A 9846-nucleotide genomic window follows, 5' to 3' on the forward strand; every position below is an offset into this window, starting at 1 on the left:
CTTTAATTAAGAACAATCCCTTGCATAACTACATTATATAATGCTTTACATACCAATATTTAGAAAAGTAGAAATTAGTTAATAATTAAAATGATATAAAATTGTTTTTTTATGTATCATATATCAACTGTGATATGTTTGCATTATATTAAAGCTGCTTCTGGTATTAAAGAACATTTAAAAATGTATTAAAAGATTTTAGTGTATGCAGCACACTGTTTTGCAATTGTGATTATTGCATCATTATTGTTTAGGTATTGTTTGTTTTTGTGGAAATTGTATTAATATTTTATGCTTAAACCACTATTATGCAATATTGTTTACATAATCTTTAATATTAATAAAACTACATATCTTCAGGGTCTCGTTCATTGTGATTAATGACTACTCTAATATCCTTTTGTATCTTTACTTTAACATCTAATTTTGTTTGTGTACTGTGTCTTGTGATTAAGTACAATCCAAACTCCTTGAGTAGTGTTGTGTTGTTGCGCAATATTGTGTTACTGTTTACAATGCAATTGCTAAATTTTAAGATCATGTTTAAAAGACAGTAAAATGCTGCCCTCTAGTGTTCTAAAGTAAGCCACTATCCTCACAAATGTTGACAAATTCACAAATTTTTCATATACAGCTCAGATGTTTGATATATATGTATATATATATATATATATATATATATATATATATATATATATATATATATATATATATATAAAATTCTTATGGTATATATAAAAATAATAACTTACTATTTATTGTCTTGATCAGCTTTCATAACTGTTCAGTTTTTGTTGTAATTGTTTGATTCAAGCTAAACAGACGATGTGAAACGTGACAACATATACAGTAATCATTACCAAAATGATTACTGAACACACTTTCTTGAAGATAATTCTGATTAAAATTATCAAAATAATGCATAATTAGCTATATCCAGCGATGGGTAACCGCTGTCCTTCTTTGGCTTCAAAAAGGGTATACGAGAGTCCAAGAGTATAAACTCGTGCCATCCTGGTGTCATCATCAAACTCTGGATCAATGTAGAAGAAAACAGGCATGTCTACTTCCTCATGTGGGTTTAACCTCTGTTCCTCAAAACAGAAACCCTGATGGGAAAACAGAATCAGTAGCACACTAATAGATGAATTTAGCATGCTCTTTAGTGAGCTAGGTAACAAATGGATATACATAAATTATAATAGTAATGTCACCATGGGTTTATTTAAATGCTTCATATTTACCTGTATCTACAACAGGCCACTTTAATTTATTTCCACCAAAATATTAAACAGGACAACTTTTCAATGCTGATAATATTAAGAAATATTATTTTGTGCACCAAATAAGCACATCGGAATGACTTCTAAAGGATCGTTCAGCTTTGTAATCACAAAAATACATTACATTTTAAATTACATTAAAAAAAATGTTTTACATTTTACAAATATTTTTAACCAGATAAATGCGGCCTTGGGGCGAAACCGACTTAAATGAAAACGATCTGACAGCATAATCAAATAAACTGTGAAACAACTTGCAGAAATGTTGTACTGTAGATTTTATTTAATTTGCTACTATATTAATTAACAAGCATAAAACTGTCATGTCAATTTAAACAATAAAGTATTTTTCTTAAATTATAAGACAACTTAAACCAACTGCCAACCAATAACAGAGTAGCAAGTCCTTTAACAGTAAAACATGGAGAATATCATGCTAACGTGCTCATCAATTCTGTAAAACCCGCTATTAAGCCATTTACATTTTTGTGCATGTATATGTTAAACCCATGATTGAATATCTACTTAATATGACTTTAAACAACCACAAGCATTTCATACAGAAGATGCTGAGGCCTTAGCTGACTCAAATTTTGCGGGTATGTGCATGTACACCTTTTAGTTACAAAGCATCCAGTTGAACACTAACCTACTGTATTTTTCTCTGATTTCGTTTTGCAATTAAAATGTTTAATTTGAGTAAAACATTTTTTTAAATACACTTATAAAAATATTTCGTTTACACACTCAGGATGTGCTAGTTGCAGTGTTGGGGAGTAACTAGTTACATGTAACGGTGTTACGTAATTTAATTACAAAATTATTGTAACTGTAATTAGTTACAGTTACTACGAAAAAATGAGTAATTAAATTACAGTTACTTATGAAATTGTTAACGATTACAAAGGGGATTACATTTGAATATTTACACACATCCACATACAGATTTAACTTATTTCTTTCCCAAATTGCACTGACTATTCTGAGACATACCGCCCTAATAATTTCCGGGATGCGGAAATACAGTCTGGTTTGTAGAATCCAGTCATAAAAACGGAATGCCTAACGCGGACGGAATATTCCCATTTTTGTAAGGGAAAAACATGACTCGTGTACAGTATTAGGATTTTTCTATAAAGATATTGTAGTATTGTAGAGTATTGTATTGTAAAGTATAGTTTTGTTCAATCTTGAGTATTAAAGTCATGAGAGAGATGGATAACAGGGCAAAATAAAGAGACTGAAGAGAAAAATGGAAGTAAAGGTGCAGTTCAGGAGATAACTTTTAATTATTTTGCATGTCCCCAAATTAAAGATTTAAACCTTTTTTATGTCAGGTCCATACAAAAAAATAGTTTTGTCCATGAATTTGTTTGTATGAGTTTGAATTTTCCAGTCTGAATTTTTTTCCCAGTCCTTCCCTCCTGTAAATTAATGGCAAAGACATGGTTTCATTTACTACACATAGGCCTACTGAAGCTCGCAGTGTTTTCAACCTCTGCCATCTCAATATAGGAGTACACGAGCACATAAACATAATTTCTAGAACTGCTTTATGTCACTTTATGTGCATTTTACTTATTTTGAGAAAACTATCATCATATACAAAGAGACAGCAGTTTAAAAAAAACACCAATGTTTCAGGAGTTTATTACACAGAATACGTCACATGCTTATTAGATAACTGTATTTAAGTTGATGTATATGCTTTTATTTATTATTCTTTAATTTTCACAAATTTAGAAAAGTAATCAAAAAGTACTCAAAAGTAATTAGTTACATTACTTTAATAAAGTAATTGAAAAAGTTACACTACTATTACATTTTAAACAGGGTAACTTGTAATCTGTAACCTATTACATTTCCAAAGTAACCTTCCCAACACTGGCTAGTAGTAATTGAGAATTTTGTGTATTGTATTGACTAACACTGCTATGTACAAACAGAAAACATATATAATTGACCGTTTATGAACGTAACACTGGCTTTTGTGAACTTGATTGTGTCCGATTTATAAAGGTTATAAATTGAATTGGCACTGGTGAAAATGTTTGAGATAAAATTTCAAAACTTTCATCTTAATATTTTCTAGGGTTGAAAAAAATTGCAAAAACGTACTCAGTTACTAAACGTAACCTCGGTTCTCTCTAGAAGAGCGAACGAGTACTGTGTCTTAGCTAAGACGCTATGGGAAAAGTATCTTTTCACAAAATACTGAAGCAAAAAATTATCCTTAATTTTGTATTTTTGTAAAGCGCATTTGCAGCAGTACACAGCCATAGGCGAGACGGCTCGTTCGCTCATTGGCTTGTTCTGCGGCTACTGTTCTATCGAGCAACATCAGACCAATAAGGGCGCTTCGCGCCCTTCTTGCCACTTCCCGCCGAAACGGGTGTGGCCCAACCTATAAAAGGAGCTCGAAAAAGGCTGACTCACCTGATTTATTTCATCGCCGAAGCGAACCAGAGTGAATCGTACGCACGGCAGAGAACGCAGTACTTGTTCGCTCTTCTAGAGAGAACCGAGGTTACGTTAAGTAACTGAGTACGTTCTCTTACGAGAGCTCTCTCGTACTGCGTCTTAGCTAAGATGCTACGGGAACCCAATGTAAAATGCTGTGCGCGCAGGGATCACACACCAATAAACCTGAAGCAACCCCCAGGATTTACAGTGCACAGTCACCTGAGGGACTCACAGAGAGTCCAGGACAGGAAGGGGGGGAGCCTCCGTCCCATATCTAGCAACATCCGTAGATGCGGCAATATGACATCACACAGCCGAGGCAAGGCCTGACCAATGTGGCAATGCGGGTCTTACGCAATACTGCCCATATAACAGTCGGCAGCGCATAACGCTCACGAACTCAGAATTCCCCTCAGGGCCCTGATTCGACTATACCGACAGCAGCCTTGCTTGCAAGGCGGGAACCTCCAGGTTATAGAACCTGATAAATGTAGACGGCGAGGCCCAACCTGCCGCCATACATATATCCTGCAAGGAGATCCCAGTAGACCACGCCCACGACGAGGCGACGCCCCTTGTGGAGTGTGCTCTGACGCCCAGTGGGCACTGAAGGCCCCTGGAAGCGTAAGCTAACGCTATGGCGTCAACTATCCATCTGGATAGAGTCTGTCTCGAAACAGCCATTCCCTTGGAACGTCCACCGAACGAGACAAACAGCTGCTCCGTCTGCCGAAAGGCAGCAGAGCGAGACACATAAGCTCTTAAAACCCTGACAGGGCAAAGAAGACTCGAGTCTCTATCCTCTCCTGACACCGGCAGGGCAGACAGGGCAATAACCTGAGCCTGAAACGGCGTGTTGAGGAATTTCAGCACATAACCGTGCCTAGGTTTGAGTACGACCTTTGAGTCGTTAGGCCCAAACTCCAAGCACGACTGGCTCACCGAGAGCGCGTGCAGATCACCCACACACTTCACTGAAGCGAAAGCCAACAAGAATACTGTCTTGAACGACAGATGCTGAAGGCTAACTGATTGGATAGGCTCAAAAGGGGGACCCTTCATGGCCTCCAAAACCACCGCGAGGTCCCACATAGGGACTGACGGAGGTCTGGGAGGATTCAGCCTCCTAGCTCCTCTAAGGAAGCGGATGACCAAATCATTCCTTCCTATTGACTGACCGAGCGCTGTTTCAGAAAACGCTGCGATGGCCGCCACATAAACTTTGAGCGTGGATGGGGCTCTGCCCTTATCCAACAACTCCTGTAGGAAGGAGAGAACCTCCGTCACCTCACAACTAAGGGGTGAACATCCTCGAGCTGTGCACCAGCTGGAGAACACCGACCACTTCGAGGCATACAGACGTCGTGTCGACGGCGCTCTAGCCTGAGTGATGGTATTTAGCACTCCCACTGCGAGATCAGAGGGTAACCGTTGAGCGCCCACACATGGAGGGACCACAACTCCGGTTGAGGGTGCCAAATCGAACCCCTGGCCTGCGAGAGGAGGTCCCTCCTCAACGGTACTGGCCACGGGGCAACATCTGCTAACTGCATCAAATCTGGGAACCATGGTTGGTTCTTCCAAAGAGGTGCTACAAGCAGTATTGAACATCTCGTTTCTCTCACCCGTTCTATCACCTGCGGAAGGAGGGAGACGGGAGGGAAAGCATAAAGCGGGCAGCACGGCCATTTCCGTGACAGCGCACTTTAGTTCTTGGAAAAGAACGCGGGGCAGTGAGCGTTTTCGTGGGACACGAAGAGGTCCACCTCCGCCCTGCCAAATCTCTCCCACAACAGCCGGACTGTTTGCGGGTGTAGAGACCATTCGCCCGTAGGAACATTGCCTCTGGACAGCCTGTCTGGACCCAGATTCTGTAGCCCAGGCACATGCACTGCCCTCAGCGAACGCACGTTGCGCTGAGCCCAAACCAGGAGGCGTTCCGCCAGCCCGTACAGGTTTCGGGACCCGAGACCGCCCTGGCGATTTACAACCCGAATTCCGGAAAAGTTGGGACGTTTTTTAAATTTTAATAAAATGAAAACTAAAGGAATTTCAAATCACATGGGCCAATATTTTATTCACAATAGAACATAGATAACGTAGCAAATGTTTAAACTGAGAAATTTTACACTTTTATCCACTTAATTAGCTCATTTAAAATTTAATGCCTGCTACAGGTCTCAAAAAAGTTGGCACGGGGGCAACAAATGGCTAAAAAAGCAAGCAGTTTTGAAAAGATTCAGCTGGGAGAACATCTAGTGATTAATTAAGTTAATTGATATCAGGTCTGTAACATGATTAGCTATAAAAGCTTTGTCTTAGAGAAGCAGAGTCTTTCAGAAGTAAAGATGGGCAGAGGCTTTCCAATCTGTGAAAGACTGCGTAAAAAAATTGTGTAAAACTTTAAAAACAATGTTCCTCAACGTCAAATTGCAAAGGCTTTGCAAATCTCATCATCTACAGTGCATAACATCATCAAAAGATTCAGAGAAACTGGAGAAATCTCTGTGCGTAAGGGACAAGGCCGGAGACCTTTATTGGATGCCCGTGGTCTTCGGGCTCTCACGCGACACTCATCGGCATGATTGTGTCAATGACATTACTAAATGGGCCCAGGAATACTTTCAGAAACCACTGTCGGTAAACACAATCCGCCGTGCCATCAGCAGATGCCAACTAAAGCTCTATCATGCAAAAAGGAAGCCATATGTGAACATGGTCCAGAAGCGCCATCGTGTCCTGTGGGCCAAGGCTCATTTAAAATGGACTATTTCAAAGTGGAATAGTGTTTTATGGTCAGACGAGTCCAAATTTGACATTCTTGTTGGAAATCACGGACGCCGTGTCCTCCGGGCTAAAGAGGAGGGAGACCTTTCAGCATGTTATCAGCGTTCAGTTCAAAAGCCAGCATCTCTGATGGTATGGGGGTGCATAAGTGCATACGGTATGGGCAGCTTGCATGTTTTGGAAGGCTCTGTGAATGCTGAAAGGTATATAAAGGTTTTAGAGCAATATATGCTTCCCTCCAAACAACGTATATTTCAGGGAAGGCCTTGTTTATTTCAGCAGGACAATGCAAAACCACATACTGCAGCTATAACAACAGCATGGCTTCGTCGTAGAAGAGTCCGGGTGCTAACCTGGCCTGCCTGCAGTCCAGATCTTTCACCTATAGAGAACATTTGGCGCATCATTAAACGAAAAATACGTCAAAGACGACCACGAACTCTTCAGCAGCTGGAAATCTATATAAGGCAAGAATGGGACCAAATTCCAACAGCAAAACTCCAGCAACTCATAGCCTCAATGCCCAGATGTCTTCAAACTGTTTTGAAAAGAAAAGGAGATGCTACACCATGGTAAACATGCCCCGTCCCAACTATTTTGAGACCTGTAGCAGAAATCAAAATTGAAATGAGCTCATTTTGTGCATAAAATTGTAAACTTTCTCAGTTTAAACATTTGCTATGTTATCTATGTTCTATTGTGAATAAAATATTGGCTCATGTGATTTGAAGGTCTTTTAGTTTTCATTTTATTAAAATGTAAAAAACGTCCCAACTTTTCCGGAATTCGGGTTGTATGTAGGACACCACAGACATGTTGGCCGAACGGACCAAGACGTGGTGGTCCTTGATTTGGGGACAAAAGCGCATCAGCGCGTTCTCCACTGCCAGCATTTCCAGACAGTTGATATGATGGAGCTTTTCCCGTTCTGACCACAGGCCAAAGGACGGTCTGCCCTCGAGCAGCGCTCCCCATCCTGAAGTGGAGGCGTCCGTCGACACCATCTTCACATTCGGGGAAGTCCCCAGGCTTACACCTGATCGGTACCAGCCGTTTGCTGTCCAGGGTGTCAGGGCTGTGACACAGCTCTGATTGACCTTGAAATGCAGCCGGCCAGACACCCACGCTCTGCACGGCACCCGCGCCTTCAGCCAGAGCTGCAGGGGGCGCATGCCGAGCAGGCCCAGCTGCAGAGCCGGAGATGCTGAGGCCATGAGGCCCAACATCCTCTGACAGTGCTTGAGCGACATGGTCGCGCCACAGCGGAAAGAACTCGCTGCACGCTGAATGTCCAACGCGCGCTGTGGTGACAGCCGCGCCGTCATGGAACACGAGTTCAGAACTATACCCAAAAACAGAATCGTCTGACTGGGGTTCAGCGAACTCTTTGCCCAATTGACACTGAGACCGAGCTTCTCGAGGTGATTGAGTAAAACGGCCCTGTGCTCCACGAGCTCCGCTCGTGATCGAGCCAGAACCAGCCAGTCGTCCAAATAATTCAGCACTCGCATGCCTCTGAGTCTGAGAGGAGCGAGCGCTGCATCCATGCACCTCGTAAACGTAAGAGGAGCCACGGACAAGCCGAACGGCAGGACTGTAAACTGGTATGCCTGGCCCTCGAAGGCGAATCTCAAATATCGCCTGTGATTTGACGCTATCTGTATTTGAAAATACGCGTCCTTCAGATCTATTGACATGAACCAGTCCCCTCTGCGAACCTGCGTGAGGAGCTTCCTGGTCGTAAGCATTTTGAAACTGCGTTTCATCAATGCCTTGTTCAGCTGTCTTAGATCCAGTATGGGCCTGAGACCCCCGTCTCTCTTGGGCACCAGAAAGTATCTGCTGTACAGCCCCCCCTCGCTTTGAGCTCGAGACACAGGCTCTACAGCCCCTTTGCTCAACAGTTTTGATATTTCGGCCCGAAGTATGTGTGCTACTTCTGCCTTGACCGTAGTTTCGACGCGCGCTAAAAAGCGCGGAGGGCGTCGACAAAACTGTAGCGAGTAGCCTCTCTTTATAATGCCTAGCACCCAATCCGAAACCCCTGGAAGCGCTGACCATGCATCTGCATGAATGGCTAAGGGCTGGATGCGAATCGCGCTCTGTTGACTGGGCAACGGCGGCGCTCGAGTGTGCTGCGCATCTGAGGCGGGGAGCGCGCTGATCACAGCGGGCAGATCGCTCCTCCTCGACCCCGTCCCGGCGCTTAACCGACTGGGGGAGGGCTGAGCGGGTCCCTTCTTCTTGGAACTGCAACAGCGGAGCGCTTGGGTGAGAGCTCGGCCGCAGCGGAACTCGTACACCGGCGCTTTCCTAGCAGTGCTAGGACGTTTTCGGGGCTTCTGGCTTCACTGCAATCCTCTGCCGTGGCTCCTGCGGCGCGGGGCGACGGCTTGAAGAGCGAGAACGGGGTCCCGAGCTGCATTGCTGACGCTGTCGCGATGACGCAGCTGGAGGCGGTGGGCGTGACTAAGAGCTCTGTGGGGCCGGTCTAGAGCGGCTAGTTGCAGAACCGGAGCGCTTCGGCAAGAAGTGCTTGAACGCCTGCGAAGCTTTCTGGTCCTCTGCGAATCTCTCCACAAACTCGTTGACAGATGATCCGAAGAGGCCAGCAGGAGTCAGCGGCGCGTCGAGGAACGCAGCACGCTCAGACTCCTTGATGTCAGAAAGCGTCAGCCACAAATGCCTCTCAGCCACCGTAGTGGAAGCCATAACCCTTCCCATGACCTGTGCAGCGGACTTAGCAGTGCGGAGGGAGAGATCCGAAGCACTCCTCAGATCCGCGAGACAGATTGCTTCAGGTCCCATCTCATCCAGCTTGCGGAGGAGATCGCCCTGGAAAATCTGCAGTGTGGCCATGGTGTGCAGCGCAGACGCAGCCTGCCCAGCAGCAGAGAAGATCCGTGCGAGCAGCGATGACGTCATGCGGCAGGCTTTGGATGGCAACGCCGCCTTAGTCCGCCGTCCAGCAGAGGGCGGGCAAAGGTGAGCTGCTATAGCCTGTTCCACGGGCGGAAGTGACAGGTAGCCGTCTGCTGGGCCTCTGACCAGAGGGAGCGAGATCCACGGAGCTCGCCCAACCCTCACTGCCCGAAGCAAGCAGAGAGCACGTGTCCTCTTCCTCCGACGCAGGCCTGAGATCCACTTCCTCAGATGACGCGTCGGCAGGAACTGCAGTGGTAGCCGGCGAGGCCAGCAGCTTCAGAATGGCTCGTCCCGCTGATATGCTTCTCAGACAGCGCTTGCTTCCTCCGTGATCCAGCGATGCGTGAGCTTCGCTGAAGAGATGAAAAATCAGGTGAGTCAGCCTTTT

Source organism: Carassius carassius, chromosome 39 (assembly GCF_963082965.1).
Source record: "Carassius carassius chromosome 39, fCarCar2.1, whole genome shotgun sequence".
In the NCBI taxonomy this organism is placed as follows: domain Eukaryota; kingdom Metazoa; phylum Chordata; class Actinopteri; order Cypriniformes; family Cyprinidae; genus Carassius; species Carassius carassius.